We start from the raw sequence: 18,456 nt of genomic DNA, 5'->3' as shown, positions 1-18,456 counted from the left end.
AGGGGCGAGAACGTTGTCATTCGGGATGGTGGTTGGCAAGGAGCGTGCTATGTGGTGAAGTTCATTTCTAAGAGTGTAGCGGTTCATGCGGACGACTGGACCACGCATTGCAGATTACGACACGTGGTCCGAACCTGCAATCTTGGAATGAGAAAGCGTACACTATGTCAACTGAACCATCAGGGTCACATATGAACGATGATAACACGGTACACGGCGTTCGAATGTACTTCTTCACAGTTGTCTCTTCGTCTCCTGCAACCTTTCGACGGTCAAGCCTGGCACAAAGCTTCAAACATAGTACTAATTCATTGTCAATCGACTCCGTACACACACATGCTGTACGTCAGCACTTTGTTATCTTATTGCCTGTTTTCACCCCATGACGTCATCATCATTATTTCAGCGTAATCATTATTGTTTAAAAGCGATACATTTTAAAAGCGATGAAAGCCCAATTTTTAACCGTTTTCGATCATTCTTGTATCGTACACTTTTAAAAATGAACTTCACCGCATAGCACGCTCCTAGCGAACCATAATCTTGAATGATATCGTTATCTACCCTGATTTGTTGAAAACGGGAGGCGTACGCCTTTTTTGTGACACTTATGCTGTCCACAATTGTAACAAAAAAGGCGTACGCCTCCCGTTTTCAACAAATTAGGGTAGATAGCGATGTCATTCGAGATTATGGTTGGCTAGGAGCGTGCTATGCGGTGAAGTTCATTTTTAAGAGTGACATTGTTTTTTTAGTGTTGTTGACTCTTTGACGTCACCATTCATCATTTACCGGTTATATTGTTGCCTATTTGCTTTGTTCGATGTTTTAACCCACTCCCCCTGCACTCTTAAAAAGAAAGGGTGTACTTTAACTCCTTTTCCTTGCTACATATATCACTCCCTTCAGGGAGTGAGGAGACCTCTTAACTCCCTACTAGAGAGTAATACTCCCCAGTAGGGAGTTAAGTGATATATGTGGCAAGGAAAAGGAGTTAAAGTACACCCTTTCTTTTAAGACTGTATATAGTGCTCTGCCCTGAGGGGTACTTACAGATAAAATAATAAGATGAGAAGCTTCGTTTTCTACACAGCGATAAAAAGCCTGCAGAAGCTCTCTTATCTACGACCAGGCAGCTATATACGACACATTTTAATCTCGGAGCTATAATATAGACGTATTTCCCATTGCCGATATTGCCCGTAAATGGCCGGCCATTGTGTCACGCGTTTCTGGGAGGTGTCCCCGCGAGAGACACAACGAAATTCTCGTCGGCTTTAGTGCCTTTTGCGTTGGTTCGCAGTCGCAGCAAACGTGGAATCGGTTGTTGCGCCCAGTCGGAGCTTGCGCCTGATAACGCCGTGGCAAGCAGTTTTCGGGCGATATTGCCCATAGCAATTACGTGCACTTCGGAGACTAAACTCGTCCCGTATAGCTGCTTCGTTTTATAAGATAACAATGTCCCTACATTTCATTATAACGAATCCTTAAAAGAGTCGCCCATAATCACACCTTCCTATATCACCCCCCGCACAGTTACCATAATCAAAAAGTAGGAGTACCATTATGTTCCACAAGATCATCCTATTCATCATTTATACCACGCACATCACTTGAGTGGAACCACCTTCCTGGGTCTCTAACCTCTATTACAGACATCAAGCAATTTAAAATTGGTTTGCTCGATCATTTAAACTTGTAAGTCCCGCACTCTTAAAAATGAACTTCACCGCATAGCACGTTCCTAGCCAACCATCGTCTCGAGTGATATCGTTATCTGCCCTGATTTGTTGAAAACGGGGGGCGTACGCCTTTTCTGTGACAATTATGAACAGCATAAGTGTCACAAAAAGGCGTACGCCTCTCGTTTTCAACAAATCAGGGCAGATAACGATATCATTCGAGATGATGGTTGGCTAGGAGCGTGCTATGCGGTGAAGTTCATTTTTAAGAGTGCGTTCATCGTTTTCCTTGGTCATCCACATTATGTTTCCATCTTCATTACTGTTACGGTTGAGCACCTGTGACACAGGTCACCATTTCATTGCGGTCATTTTGTTAACCGATTTGTATATTCACTTTACCTTTTGCTGCTGTTGCCCTTGTTGTATTGCAAACCCACTCCCCTCTATTTGCCCTCCGGGCCCTGAGGGTATGTCAATAAATAAATAAATAAATAAATAAATACATGTTGCTACCACTCAAAGCAGAAGACGACACTTTTTTTTGCCAAATTTGACCGTCGAATGGTGACTATAGGCACCGGAGGAGGTCGAGAAAGCAGTGTAAATTTTAGATATAACCTGCACGCTAGGTCACGTGACATCACATTCCGTGTCCGACGTGTCTTTCCCACGGGAGATGCCGCTTAAATTCACGCAATCGAAGGGCCGCTTTGCATGCGGGTGACAGCACGGCTGACCTTGAACGCCAGTCAAGGTCAACGGATCTTGCCCGTCCAGGCCCGGCGATGCGCTCCGCTACGCACCAGTGGGAATGAAAGCACCGCGTTACAAATCTGCGTATACAATGCGAGTCTCACAATCATATAACAATAACCTGGATGGAGGAAATATTGACTTCGCGCCGCCATTTCATATAGTAACAGTCCAGTGGAGGGCACCGACAATAAAAATTCCTGGCTTTACGTCGCGAGAGACGCCACAGTGGTCAGAGTGTGGATTAATGTAACGTACAGCATGCGATATGCTGTGCATCCGCTAAGTACTCATGCGGTTGCCTAGAGGAAGTGGGGTTTTCGAGGCAAGCGGCGAAAATATGTGTAAGTGCCTCGCCTTGAATGGTCGGAAATGTCGGTATATTTTACGAGAAAGTTGCGAGGCAGGCATAACTCTGAATAGTAGGCGGTTATTTAGCTCGAGAGTTTGCTGCAAACGTTAAAATGAGCAAAGAAGTCAGAGGCAAGCGAGATGATGTAATGAACTTGTAGGATAACACTTTTTTTTTTTTTAGTATCAGGAGGAGACATGAAGAAGCGAACTAAAAAAAAAAAAAATATTGTTCCCTTCGTGTCTTTTTTCTTCTCATCGTACTCAAGGGTGTGCTACCTACACTCTTAAAAATGAACTTCACCGCATAGCACGCTCCTAGCCAACGATCATCTCGAATGATATCATTATCTGTCCTGATTTGTTGAAAACAGGAGGCGTACGCCTTTTTTGTGACAATTATGAACAGCATAAGTGTCACAAAAAGGCGTACGCCTCCCGTTTTCAACAAATCAGGGCAGATAACGATATCATTCGAGATTATGGTTGGCTAGGAGCGTGCTATGCGGTGAAGTTCATTTTTAAGAGTGTACAAGGTTAAAAAAAAGGAGGCTACATAGATGGAGTGAACCTGAATAATAACTAGTGACGATTTTAGGCAGGTGGTTACAGGTGCATCGCATATCTACGCCAAAAGTTTTCTTCCTGTTCGCGACGCTGTGAATTATTACGACGAGTGCATATACGGTAAATGGATCAATAAAACATCCTGGTCTGCTGAGGAGGAACAGCGAAGACCTGTGCGACGTCCTTTTCAAGCAAGCGGTCTTCTGCCAGGTGGTGCTTCGGCCTTCAGTATAGATAAGTTCTTAATACGTCAGGTCTCGGTGCCTTAACTCTTGTTCCTCTTACAACTTCTACATGGTACTTTAGTTCTTGGTACCTGAGCTGTCGGGACCTTACTGCTTCTTCCTTTGTTGCTTGCATTTTAGTTCTTGGTCTCCATCATGGTTCATCAGCTAGCCTGCGCACTTTGCGTACTCGTAGCTTCTTTCCTCTTCGTTTCCTCGGCATTTGGAACACTAATGTGTGGTTCCTTTGTCCTTGGCACTTTTCTTACTTAGCAGGCCACTACTGAATTATTCTGCTCCTGGTACTTAAATCGTTGGCTCTTTTGCGTTGTCTTCAAGTGTTGGCTCCTATAGTTCAGAAAGTGGCACTTGAACAGCTAAAGCACCTTAGGTAGACCAATCCCCGTTAGCTTTGTAGGGTGCCGCGGGAGACAATAAAAAAGCGAGCCAATGGAGCATGAGCCTCATTCCAAAGGGACTGTGCACTTCTGTGTTCTTACAATATTCTGCGCTCTCCATCACTGGCAGTCCTGCAACCACATAACCGCCCTGAGGACACACACGTTCTTCACAAAAAAAGAGGCGCCCCGAGGGAACTTTCACGCTGTTCCCACGACCAGCGCCTCTTCACCATCCGAACGTCGGAACGAAGACGTCATCTTGGACCGTAATTATTATGAATTATGCGACGGTGTGATAAAAGCCGTTGGGACGGCGACATGATGGCGCGCAAACGGAGAGGAAACATCTAAGCGGGTGCCCACAAAAAAAAAAAAAAAAAAAAAAAGAAAACGCGATAGCCCGTCCTCCAATCCCGATTCCAATAACCGAGTGTTTGCAATCAGAGCACGCAGCGCAAATAGCCCACTCTTTCAAAAAGAGGGAAAACGCCGAAACTCGATTTCGAAACCAAAAGAAGCAAAGCGGAAGAAAGAGAGAGAGAGAAAAAAAAAAGAAAACAATAAGGAAAAGGCACGGCACGTGATAGTTTGTGGGACGAAAGTGAGAAAAGAAACATTGCAGAAGTACTACAATGCCGAAACGAAATGCGAGAGGGAAGCAGACGACACTGCAAGCGCACGAAGCAGACGATATCGAGAGTGTGCAGAAAGAAAACAAAAAGGGCGGGAAAAGGCGGTACGACGAGAGCAGAAGTGGCTTTGCCGAGGCGTTCTTCCAGTTTGGCTTCATCTGCTTCCAGTCGGACGGGTTTTTTCTTATTCTTTTTCCCGTTTTATAGCCCTGCTTGCATAGGTGAGATACGAGGAAAGCAGCGCCATCTATCATACGGAAGGTGTGTCACGAGTGTGTCCCGACTTTCGGTTCCCAGGAAAGCAGCCCATGACACGCATAGCTGCGATTTGAAACGTTCATGATTGAGGTTGGTTTCATCATTTACGAGTGCTGGAGCACTTCTATGAACTTATCGTTCCGAAATAGGTTCGTATTAGAGCGTCGTCTGCAACGCATATGTAATCGACTTCTGCCTCCTTCCCTTCCAATCTCGACAAACGTGTCTCCATTTCTTTCCGATTTCTCTAGATACTTTGTGACTGAAAAAGAAGTAAGAAAAAGCGTATTATCGGCTTTTTGGCAGCCGAAAGATGGATACTCTTGCTCCTCATGCTTGAGTAAAACCGGACAAAATAAATAGGTGGAGAGCAGACGGGCATGTGGGTCGTTGCAGACGTCGTCTGTTCGGAAAGTAAAGCAGCAGACGGTTCTGCGTCCTTCTGGGAGCAGACGACATTTTTTTTTTCTTTCATTTTTCTCTTGGGCGGCGTCTCCCGCTGCGGCAACACGTCATTCACGCGTCTGTGAAACACGTGAATGTGACGTGTGTTACTGATGAATTGCAGCTGAGCCAGACACCGCTAAGAGATCGTAATTCCACTGTTTGTGGGACTGAACATCTTCCGCCTGAAATGTGTGTCTTGAAACTATTCTACCAACTTTCCTTTCGAAGTAAAAAGAAATGCCACTGACGTCTGCATAAATGGCAGAACTCCTACTGGCAGTTACTACTTTTGGACGCAACTTATTTCGCACTTTAAACAAGTACTATACCACTGATAACGCCATGCGTGATACTACCAATTGTTGCGTGTGTGGCTAACTCGCGGACGAAGATTTTGCCATTGTTATACCAGTTGTAATGACGGGATAAATGGCATTTAGGCGATACTTTTCTGACATAGTCAACAAAATAATATAAAGTTTCACGAAATACATAAAGAAGCGGAAAATAAAGCACTACTTTCGATAACAGCTTCTGGACGGCACTACAAAATGAAAAAAAAAAAAAAAAAAAAACGGCAGTAATCTTGCGCGTTTGGTAACCTCTTTTTCCTTCAAATAATCTTCCGCCAATCGATCGATAATCTTTATGTCTTTATGCCCACTTATTGAAAACACAAGTGTACGCGTATACCTAGACAGAACCCTCAGTGCTGAGTCAACCGAAGAGCTTCAGGCCGAAAGACGCGTAGAAACTGCAACACCATTGCGCACCACAGTCAGGTCTCAACGCTCCGGGGAGTCCAGCGGACGTGGCGTGTTCGTGAATCGAGGGATTTCCGAGGATTTAGTACGTGTACTCTGTTATTACTATATCACGCGCTGTCGAGAGAAAGAGGGAGCGTGTGTGTGTGTGTACGTCGGAAAAATCCTGTTCTGCACGCGTTCCTCCTGCCAAGCTCACACACTCGGCGAAGTAATTTGGGACACGCACCGTGCTCCGGTGTGGTCTAGTGGCTAGGATATCTGGCTTTCACCCAGAAGGCCCGGGTTCGATTCCCGGCATCGGAAGCGGTTCCATGGTGTAATGGTTAGCACTCTGGACTCTGAATCCAGCGATCCGAGTTCAAATCTCGGTGGAACCTACGTTTTTCCATAACCCGTTCCACCCATTCCACCAGTTCCACCCATCATCCTGAAATAAAGTTGTTGTTCTTCCCCCAATCGCGTTCATCGAATTTTTTTTTCCAGAAATCCAGGAGTATGTCATGTAGTGGAGCAAGTAGTCTTGCGATTTCATACCACATTCGCTGTCTTCTTTCTCTCTTTCTTTTTTTTTTTTTTTTTCCCTATTGCTACACGTTACAAGAAGAGAGAACTGATGTTCTGAGGCTGGAACAACATAGAAAGGACAAACAGATACAAAGCCTCAAATTGCCTAAGAAATGAACGATGAATGAATGATGAATGAACATCTTTCATCGATAATTCGGTAATTATGTGCGTACCAAGAAGTGATATTACAAACTTCCCGAATGCAGGAACACATTCTTCAGACGTTTATTCTGAGCAGCCATTTTTACAGTGCACACTCTAAGGAAAAGGGGGGAGTAATATTTGGGGGCTAAATGCACTAACATAAAAATTAGTCCCTTTCAGGAGTAAATGTATGGGACTAAATTAACGTCACAGAGTGAGGACAGTCTAACAGGTACGTAATTCGTGTGCATGAATGAAACTACTTTAAATCAAATCGTCAACCGTGATATGTCCAGTGATATAAAATCTTGAGACGTGAATAGGACACAATTTCGCAACAAAGAAACTCTTAACGATTTTTGCCTCTTTGTGGGTGGAAAATTGCTAAGTTATCTACATTATACGCGTATAGCCTTATTCCACGAAATTGACGAAGAGCACATATTTACGAAGACTGTTGCATTTGGGAGACCATTGGCGCAGTTTAGTGACTATTTGCTGTCCTGGGGAGTATAAATTTCGCGGTTAGGGGACTAAAATGCGGGGAGCAATTGCAATCTAGGGGACTAGAAGCTGCAATTACTCTCCGTTTTGCTCCTTTTGTTCTTTAGAGAGTGTACAGGGAAGGGATACCGCGCGGCTTATCGGTATCCGATCGCCTACCTATCCGCTATGTTGATACCTGCGAACGGTATCTGAACCCGCAAGTATCCCTGCGCTACCCGCGGACAGCGGAAGGCTTTAGACTAGTCGCAAAAACGGCGTTGGAGGGGAAGTGTCGCGGCATGCTAACAGGGAGTCAAGTTTAGATTCTTCGTAGAAGAAAACAAAAAAGAAAAAAAAAAGAACATGGCGTCGCTCATGATCATATAGATTTGTCTCGCGACGTAAGAGACAGGAATATCTTGTTGCTGAACCGCAGGATATACTCCTCATACTCCTTCGCGACAGAGAGCTATATGACGTTTAGCGGATGTTCCGCTGGAGTATTCTGGAGAATGTCGATCGTCTGAATACACGGTATGCGTCACAAGTACGTCCGATGGCTGTATACACAAGGAAAACCTAGCAAATTGCAGTCTTAAAATTCCTCGACTTTTCCAGGTTTTCACGGAATATTTCGCACAAATTCCCTTACTAACGCAAAAGGGAACTTGGTGCCTGCTGCTACATTTTCATGCGAATCCCTAATCCCTGATCGGCACACGTGATTTGCTGAGCATCTTCGAAGCACTTGTGTGCGATTTTCCCTGACTTCAGCTACTTTTGGGCAAATCTCCCGACAATTCCCTGATAACTAGGTTCGCATATACGGGGTCTTCGGGGAAAACCACGACCTACTAGATTATAATGACCATGTCATAGGCACCCTTTCCCAGCGCCGCATTTTTGGAAGCTAGCGGTGGCGCTACTCATCGTCCTAGTTATTGCTTCTTCAACTTCTACAATACTTTGTACTTCAGCTTACCTTAGTATTTCTGTACAAGCGGTGGATATTCCACAGATGTTTCATTCTGAGGTTGATTATCATCGTCATTCTACGCGTTTTCATAGGAGCTATTGCTGTCGTCTGCTACGGTAGTCGTACATACGCTTCTGCGCGTTCAGAATTCAAATTTCCATCGTCCAATCGTGGTGCAGATCTCGCGTGCCGATGAGTAGCGCCCCCTAGCAGATCGTGCGGACGAGCTCTTCATACGGGTTGCTGATCATGACATGGTCGTTATAATCTAGTAGGTCGTGGGGAAAACATGACTTTGGTTTGACTGTAGATGCCGCGAAAACCGAACGTCGCCATTATTTTACCGGACTCCGCCAAATTTAGCGGCGGCCATCAAGGCGACCGCTTGTTGTTCCGCAAGTTGGTTGCTGGGACAGCCTTCGTCACTTTCTCTCTCACCTAGGTTTGTGCTTATGATTTTGACCTCTCCTTCTGATTTTCTATTGTGGTGTCCCACATTAGCGAGATCCGTTCGGCGACGTTTCTTCCCCGTTCATCACAATATACACAGACATGCTGTCTGCCGTGATCCAACATAAACGACGGTTTAGCTCAAACTCTGCATTGTTCGTCTTTCATGCTTCATGATCATGGTCATTGTTGTCTCGTGACGTAAACTTCCAGTTGCGATGTTCACCCTATTCACCACAGTTTAGAGTCAATCATGAGCCCATCGCGGGCATTGTTCAACGACGCTAGTGGGCAAGAGAGAGAGAGAGAGAAAAGAAACGCAGCGGCGAGAAATTGCGCGGGTTCTTCATTATTTCGTAACAAAAAAAAAAAAAAGAAAGAAAGAAAGAAAAACCTGACTGAAGACGAGAAGAAAACCAGTGGTCTCAGTTTCCAATCTCTCTTTCTTCTTATACCACTGGCGCGTTTTTTTTTTTTTTTTAACCATTCTTTCAGCGGTATTATTCATTATTCTTTCATGGGAGACACGGAGACTTGCTCCGGTGTTGCAGGTATTTCCTTGACATTGGGGCAGAGCAGACAGGACCACGGTTATAGGTATACGAGAACTAGAACTCTACACAGTATACGTAGAACTAAACAGAACGAGACCAACAAGGCAATTAAACTTCAAGGCCACAGCTTAAAAAAAGAAGAAAAAAAAAATAGAAAGGAACCCGTCGGACGAGCTACCGGTATTCTATATAGTTACTGTTTTGTATCTGCGACCTAGCCGCACGAAAATTTCGCTGCTAGTTGAGAGGTTTGTCCTGTCTATACTTGGGCATACCGCGGACACCAAACAACACAGCTCGCTTGCACGTTCCTACATATTCCGGTGTGGTCTAGTGGTTAGGTTATCTGGCTTTCACCCAGAAGGCCCGGCATCGGAAGCGGTTCCTTGGTGTTACGGTCACGACGCTGAATCTCTGTGGAGCCTTATTTTTGCCAGAAACTTGGATTTACTCCAGAACTGGAACCCGGACCCGCATCGTACGGCGTGCGCTCCATGACTCGTTAGTTGTTTTCATGTGTGCATCAAACGTATACGCCGGGAGCAACGCTGTTACGTCGGTCAATTTACAGCTTTATACTGCTGCACACAACTCGCGTTCCACCAGTGGCAGCTCATATCGTTATATGCGGACTATCGTTATAGACGGACCATCGTTATAGGCGGACTTCTAATGACTACGTCACGTCGTTTAAGTGATCGGGCTTTCTTTATCGAGGTATAGGGTTCGTTATAGAGATTAACATGGACCGGGCTGACCAAAGCTTTTGACCACGGGCCGGGCCTGGGCTCTACTTGAGCAGCTTTTATTGGGATTCTCTTTGCTACAACCCAAGAAGAGATCCACCGGCCGCTAAACCACCTAATATTACGCTATAGATTTGAAAGCTTAGCGAATTATAGAGACGGACTGTGCGCCTCGCCGTTTAAAAAAAAAATATATATATATATATATACTTCCGAAAAGAAATGGAGCCCTCATAATCCAGTAGGGCTGATGTCCATAATATTCTGAAACCAGGAAAAAAGCTGGTTCGCTGGTATGTTTACAGAGTGGCTGGCGAAGAGCAGAAACAGTGAAATGAGCTTCGACGGATCTGGCTATTTACTTCGAGTATATAGGCTCTATCCACGCTTCAGGCTATCCACGGTCCGTTGACGGCATCCCTTTCCTCCACAAAGAGCGCAATGTAGTCAAGCCAAGCCAGGCCAATCCAAGTCAAATCAGATCAGATAAACTCGCTGTCTAACGAGAGGCGGGGTGTACTCGTTACGACGGGCACGTGACACATTGTTCGTGACGTGTGATGCGCCCTTCTGGTATTACGCGAAAGGACCGTGCACGTGCACTATCACGTGCCCTTCTTAACGAGTGCCCCGCCCCTCGTTATCTCGTTAGACTTGCAAGCGATTGAGGCTTAGGTGGTCATTCTGTGGCGAGTCCGGGCCGGGATCAGGTGCTTTTCTTATATTTTTTTTTATAATTGCGGACCAGGCCGGACTTGGGTACTTTTTTTAGGAATGCGGGCCAGGTCGAAAAAAGGCTGCCCGTGTCAACGTCTACCTCAACCCGTTTGTCCATTGGTTTGGATTGCCTTGATTACGTATACTGTTTTCCGAAGTGACAGTAGTTTGGCGACATCAACATATTGTACCGGAGGCTCTAACCGCTGGATATGTCCTCATAATACATGTGTGAGAATATGTGAAGAAGCATGACTACACATGATCGGACCTTTCAGTCACACACTCTTAGAAATGAACTTCACCGCATAGCACGCTCCTATAGCCAACCATCATCTCGAGTGATATCGTTATCTGCCCTGATTTGTTGAAAACGGGAGGCGTACGCCTTTTTTGTGACACTTATGCTGCTCATAATTGTCACAGAAAAGGCGTACGCCTCCCGTTTTCAACAAATCGGGGCAGATAACGATATCATTGGAGATGATGGTTGGCTAGGAGCGTGCTATGCGGTGAAGTTCATTTTTAAGAGTGCAGGCTTTGTCTTTTTGTCTTTTTTTTTTGTCTGCGCGGAAACTCCGACCATTAAAAAGCGTGCAGAAACGCACACAGGCAACATTAAAATCGCCGCTCAGACGGGAGCAGTAAACAACCCGCCGCAATCGTCCATATCGATCGCGAGCTTCTCACGCGGCGTGCTACACATACACCCCGCTTTCGTATACATTACCACTTCAAAAGTCACTTTTCTTTGTACACCTTACCAAAATTGGTGGGGCGTGAACACGTGACGGGATCCGCGCCACCCTCGAAGCCATTTGGGGAAGGGGGCACGATTTCGGTGGCAGAGGGAGGTGGGGGGGCTACCCATTATTTACTGGCCACCATCACGTATACGGGGCAGTTCGGGGATGTGTCGCGCACAGAATGGTCTTGTGTAGCCACGCCCACCTAACGACTGGTGCGCCAAAAAGGGGGCGCGCGTATACAAGAAGTAATGTTTCACTTCCGACTACGTATATATTAGAGGTGAGACAAAGCGTGGGGATTTGCTGGCTCGGAAATTGAGTTATACGTTGTAAGTGGATTGAGTTACGTTGTAAGTGGATTGAGTTACGTTGTAAGTGGATTGAGTTACGTTGTAAGTGGATCGCTCGTCCACTATAACCAGCACGTGTTGGCTCAGTGGTTAGCGGGCTGGCCATCTCACGTCAAGACTGGGAGGTATACCTCTCCTGTGTTTTCCCTCAGACGCTTTCAGCGCAGTTCCCTTCGAAGTCGGCCCAGGACGCACATTCCCACAGGACGTCAGTCGTGACGTTGCCCAGCTCTGTGAGGCCGACACCGACGGCGAGTCCTTTGACCAGTGATGGCCAGTAGTTAACTACATGTAGTTAAAGTACTAGTTAAACTACCTGATTGTAGTTAAAAAGCAGTTATCAACTACTACGCAACTACTAGTTAAACTACTATTTCGAGTAGTTAACTACAGTAGTTAGCCTACTGTAGGCACAAACTACTTCCGATTTTGCCGCGAGCTTTACGGCGCGACTGTGCTTCCGACTTTTACTTCGAGCTAGATGAGAACGGAGGTGAAGAGCAATTGTGCCGTGTATGTGTACTAAATCTTCACGTTTATCGTTGCTTGCGATTCATAGTTAGGTGTCCGAGAACACTATGGAATGGGATTGGTGTTGATGGACAACGTTAAGTAGTTACAGATGTAGTTAAAATACATTGCAGTAGTTAAAGAAGTAGTTTTAACTACCTCCCCCGAAAAGTATAGTTAAACTACTTCATCGCGAAGTAGTTAGTAGTTATAGTTAAACTACTGTAGAAGTAGTTAGTGGCCATCACTGCCTTTCACCCCTCACCATCATCCACTACGTTTCATGAGAAAGATGGCGCCCGTCACGAGTGTGTACGTCCTTGTGAATGTGCGAGTGACTGGCAACCCAAGCAGCACAACATATTGGCCCAACATTGTACCAATATTGGCAATACTGGCCAAACATTGGTCCAATATTGGGCCGACATTGCCAATATAGGTACAATATTGGGCCAAGACGTTGTGCTGCTTGGGAACAATGTAAGAGAGAATGTGTTGAGGGTGAGTGCGTGCGTGTTCCTTAGCGTGGCTTGGTACAGGTCCCGACAAAAGTTTACGGAACACCGGAGTGGTGTATATAGTCATCTGAGCGATACCGTTGCTGCAAACAGGAGCAGATAGACTTACAAACAGGTGACTGGGTACTCCATGGACCTCTCAGTAAGTGTGTCCACTCCCGTTCACTGCTAGGGTGTCCCTCCGATTAAGAAATACGTCGCTCTGGTGTTCCCTAAACTTTTGTCGGGATCTGTACGTTGAAGAGAGGGTAGCTAGCAATTGGTAGCATCTCGGAGCATCGGGCATCTCGGGTATCTCGGAGGAGGAGGAGGAGCACTTCGGTTCGAATCAATGTACTGCTGGTGCATTTTCTTCAACTGTCACCATTCAATGGAAATTCAGTTAGTTTTGTCACATTATGGCTCTGGTGGTGTGCCGCCGACGCGGATGCAGTGTCTGATCTCTGCTGGAAACTCCAACGTCCTGGGTTCTTATTTTACAACCGGCAGTATATACTTGTCCGTGGTTTTTCTCTCGGTGGCTTTACAGGCAAACGTCGGTACAGTTGCCCCAGAAGTCGTCCCAGAAGGCACACTCGCCACCTGCCTCCCTCACCTTCTTCCTGTCCCTCTCAAAAAAAAGAAAAAGAGAGAAGAAGAAGAAGAAGAAGGGGGGAGAGAAAAAAGCGTCGCGTGACAACGTGCCTACGCTCTGCGATTGCAGGTCACGTAATTACGTGGCATTTCTTTAGTCGGAGGACTTTCTTTTCCGTCAGGTAAAAAAAAAGAAAAGAGAAAGGGCACACAACAGGGTGTCTAACAAAATGTAACCTTCATATTCCCTGGCTCTTCCAGGTTTTCACTGACTATTTCAAGCGGATTCCCTGACCAAAGCAAAAGGGAACTTGGCGCCTGCTGCTACGTTTTGATACCCACATACCTAAAAAAAAAAAACAGATAATTTATTGGGTATTAGCGAGGATGCCCTACTTTTCTGCCTGTGAGCTTGTCGTATTGGCAAACTGCTACTCGCGGCGGCAACGTTGGTGTGGAGTGGTTGGGTTAGTATACACTACCGACACACAGATAATTCCATTTGTAATACAGAGCCCTCTTAATAGATCTTGGTGCATCTTAGTTCGGACACCCCGTATAGTTTATCGTACGCTCTAACGTAATTGAAATTGAAAAACTTGAAATTCCTAGGTGAAATTCAATTGAAAATTACTTGAAATTCCCATTTTTCGAACACAAACTGGAATTCATTGCCATATTTCACATTAGAAACGCAAAACCGCCCTGTGCAGTCACATTCTTTTTCTTTATTTATTTATTTACCCTCAGGTCAGGGAATTACAGAGGGGAGTGGCATAATAAAATGAAAATACAACGAATTACATGCAAAGTAATTGGTCCAGCAGCTTGCGGAAGCTATTAGGGTGGCGTGTAATTACCATGTAATTCATTACCATTTACCATGTAATTACCATGTAATTCACTACATCGTTAATTCACTGTGATTCTTTGTTGCTTGCTTTCTATTTTTGCTCATTCTTAGTACGATTGGCTTGCAAGAAGTAAGTAAAATCATGTAACTGAGCTCTTAACTGCTTATTTGCTAATGCTCTGGTACTGAGTTGCTTAGCAGTACTTTTTTTTCTTTTCTCTCTGGTCAACAACTTGAGGTCCCCGCATTAGTTTTTTTTTACTATGGGACATCTCCATGAAATGACATGTATGGTTTTGCACTAAATCGATAAAAAAGTTGAAAACTTGAACGTAAACTTGTAGCGGAAATGTGAGATTGAAAACCTCACTTTACGAAGTCTCAAGTTACTTTTCCGACGAGTGGACCAACAAAGTATTTTTACCGATGCTCATTTTCTTGATTTATTTATTTACCCTCAGGTCAGGGAATTACAGAGGGGAGTGGCATAATAAAATGAAAATACAACGAATTACATGCAAAGTAATTGGTCCAGCAGCTTGCGGAAGCTATTAGGGTGGCGTGTAATTACCATGTAATTCATTACCATTTACCATGTAATTACCATGTAATTCACTACATCGTTAATTCACTGTGATTCTTTGTTGCTTGCTTTCTATTTTTGCTCATTCTTAGTACGATTGGCTTGCAAGAAGTAAGTAAAATCATGTAACTGCTTTTAACTGCTTATTTGCTAATGCTCTGGTACTGAGTTGCTTAGCAGTACTTTTTTTTCTCTCTGGTCAACAACTTGAAGTCCCCGCATTAGTTTTTTTACTATGGGACCTCTCCATGAAATGACATGTATGCTTTTGCACTAAATCGATAAAAAAGTTGAAAACTTTGAACGTAAACTTGTAGCGGAAATGTGAGATTGAAAAGCTCACTTTACGAAGTCTCAAGTTACTTTTCCGACGAGTGGATCAACAAAGTATATTGTAAAAAACCCCGAGACTAGGGAACACGAAGGGACAGACACAAACACGAAGTCTCAGACTTCGTGTTTGTGTCTGTCCCTTCGTGTTCCCTAGTCTCGGGTTTTTTTACATTATGCATCATCTTCACCAGCTCGCTTGCTTCCTAGCCATTTTTTCATTCATCAACAAAGTATTTTTACCGATGCTCATTTTCTTGATTTGTTTATTATTTTGCAAAAAACACGTTACGACATTTGTGTGCGCGAGGATGCGCCTTTGCATCTTTACAAAACTTTCCTTTTTTTACGACTGTACTCCGTGGGTGCAAATTGTCAGCCATATCAGTGCTGACACACTTGTCGAGCACGCGGGTCAGCAATACGTGTATCATATCCGGAGAAAAGAGAGATAAGTGAAGTGATGTCATCCCCACTTCCGCACTGGGACCAGACGGTGCCATTGCCCACTCAAGCAGCACAACGTACTGAAAGTCGAGTGCAATACCCAAGCAGCACAACATCTTGGCCCAATATTGGACCAATATTGGCAATGTCGGCCCTAGATTGGACCAATATTGGTCCAATATTGGGCCAGGATGTTGTGCTGCTTGGGATAAGGGTGGACGAGTAGGTGGAAGGCCTTGAACAGACTTGTGAAACTTAAAAGAACGTTGATAAAACACATACCGGCCACCCCTGTTGCACTCGACTTTCAGTACATTGTGCTGCTTGGGCTGTGGTTCTGCCCACAGGCAAGGAGACTTTCCTGGGCGCGTGGCAGTGATGTTCTCAAGCAACACTGTCCCTGCCCAAGCAGCACAATGTACTGAAAGTCGAGTACAATAGGGGTGGACGGGTAGATGGAAGGCCTTGAACAGACTCTTGAAACTAAAGAACATTGATAAGACACATACCGTCCACCCCTATTGCACTCGACTTTCAGTACATTGTGCTGCTTGGGCTGTGGTGCTGCCCACAGGCAAGGAGACTTTCCTGGGCGCGTGGCAGTGATGTTCTCAAGAAAACACTGTCCCTGCCCAAGCAGCACAATGTACTGAAAGTCGAGTGCAATAAGGGTGGACGGGTAGGTGGAAGGCCTTGAACAGACTCGTGAAACTTAAAGAACGTTGATAAAACACATACCGGCCACCCCTGTTGCACTCGACTTTCAGTACATTGTGCTGCTTGGGCTGTGGTGCTGCCCACAGGCAAGGAGACTTTTCTGGGCACGTGGCAGTGATGTTCTCAAGAAAACACTGTCCCTGCCCAAGCAGCACAATGTACTGAAAGTCGAGTGCAATAAGGGTGGACGGGTAGGTGGAAGGCCTTGAACAGACTCGTGAAACTTAAAGAACATTGATAAGACACATACCGTCCACCCCTATTGCACTCGACTTTCAGTACATTGTGCTGCTTGGGCTGTGGTGCTGCCCACAGGCAAGGAGACTTTCCTGGGCACGTGGCAGTGATGTTCTCAAGAAAACACTGTCCCTGCCCAAGCAGCACAATGTACTGAAAGTCGAGTGCAATAAGGGTGGACGGGTAGGTGGAAGGCCTTGAACAGACTCGTGAAACTTAAAGAACGTTGATAAGACACATACCGTCCACCCCTATTGCACTCGACTTTCAGTACATTGTGCTGCTTGGGCTGTGGTGCTGCCCACAGGCAAGGAGACTTTCCTGGGCACGTGGCAGTGATGTTCTCAAGAAAACACTGTCCCTGCCCAAGCAGCACAATGTACTGAAAGTCGAGTGCAATAAGGGTGGACGGGTAGGTGGAAGGCCTTGAACAGACTCGTGAAACTTAAAGAACATTGATAAGACACATACCGTCCACCCCTATTGCACTCGACTTTCAGTACATTGTGCTGCTTGGGCTGTGGTGCTGCCCACAGGCAAGGAGACTTTCCTGGGCACGTGGCAGTGATGTTCTCAAGAAAACACTGTCCCTGCCCAAGCAGCACAATGTACTGAAAGTCGAGTGCAATAAGGGTGGACGGGTAGGTGGAAGGCCTTGAACAGACTCGTGAAACTTAAAGAACGTTGATAAGACACATACCGTCCACCCCTATTGCACTCGACTTTCAGTACATTGTGCTGCTTGGGCTGTGGTGCTGCCCACAGGCAAGGAGACTTTCCTGGGCACGTGGCAGTGATGTTCTCAAGAAAACACTGTCCCTGCCCAAGCAGCACAATGTACTGAAAGTCGAGTGCAATAAGGGTGGACGGGTAGGTGGAAGGCCTTGAACAGACTCGTGAAACTTAAAGAACATTGATAAGACACATACCGTCCACCCCTATTGCACTCGACTTTCAGTACATTGTGCTGCTTGGGCTGTGGTGCTGCCCACAGGCAAGGAGACTTTCCTGGGCACGTGGCAGTGATGTTCTCAAGAAAACACTGTCCCTGCCCAAGCAGCACAATGTACTGAAAGTCGAGTGCAATAAGGGTGGACGGGTAGGTGGAAGGCCTTGAACAGACTCGTGAAACTTAAAGAACGTTGATAAGACACATACCGTCCACCCCTATTGCACTCGACTTTCAGTACATTGTGCTGCTTGGGCTGTGGTGCTGCCCACAGGCAAGGAGACTTTCCTGGGCACGTGGCAGTGATGTTCTCAAGAAAACACTGTCCCTGCCCAAGCAGCACAATGTACTGAAAGTCGAGTGCAATAAGGGTGGACGGGTAGGTGGAAGGCCTTGAACAGACTCGTGAAACTTAAAGAACGTTGATAAGACACATACCGTCCACCCCTATTGCACTCGACTTTCAGTACATTGTGCTGCTTGGGCTGTGGTGCTGCCCACAGGCAAGGAGACTTTCCTGGGCACGTGGCAGTGATGTTCTCAAGAAAACACTGTCCCTGCCCAAGCAGCACAATGTACTGAAAGTCGAGTGCAATAAGGGTGGACGGGTAGGTGGAAGGCCTTGAACAGACTCGTGAAACTTAAAGAACGTTGATAAGACACATACCGTCCACCCCTATTGCACTCGACTTTCAGTACATTGTGCTGCTTGGGCTGTGGTGCTGCCCACAGGCAAGGAGACTTTCCTGGGCACGTGGCAGTGATGTTCTCAAGAAAACACTGTCCCTGCCCAAGCAGCACAATGTACTGAAAGTCGAGTGCAATAAGGGTGGACGGGTAGGTGGAAGGCCTTGAACAGACTCGTGAAACTTAAAGAACATTGATAAGACACATACCGTCCACCCCTATTGCACT

At 45.7% G+C, this 18,456-nt stretch overlaps 1 protein-coding gene and 2 non-coding genes across 6 annotated transcripts in view; 2 read left to right on the top strand and 1 right to left on the bottom strand.

The window, feature by feature from the left end:
- The window catches only part of LOC135392064 (mucin-2-like), a 132,967-nt gene that overhangs the window by 44,588 nt on the left and 69,923 nt on the right, over positions 1 to 18,456 (bottom strand). The window lies entirely within an intron of this gene.
- Positions 6,317 to 6,388, top strand: Trnae-uuc (transfer RNA glutamic acid (anticodon UUC)). Its single transcript has one exon. It is a non-coding gene; the product is annotated as a tRNA-Glu (tRNA).
- Trnaq-cug (transfer RNA glutamine (anticodon CUG)) lies at positions 6,391 to 6,462 on the top strand. Its single transcript has one exon. It is a non-coding gene; the product is annotated as a tRNA-Gln (tRNA).

Source organism: Ornithodoros turicata, chromosome 4 (assembly GCF_037126465.1).
Source record: "Ornithodoros turicata isolate Travis chromosome 4, ASM3712646v1, whole genome shotgun sequence".
Lineage (NCBI taxonomy): Eukaryota > Metazoa > Arthropoda > Arachnida > Ixodida > Argasidae > Ornithodoros > Ornithodoros turicata.
Note: the sequence above shows the minus strand (reverse complement) of the source record. Positions and strands in the feature narration are given on the sequence as shown.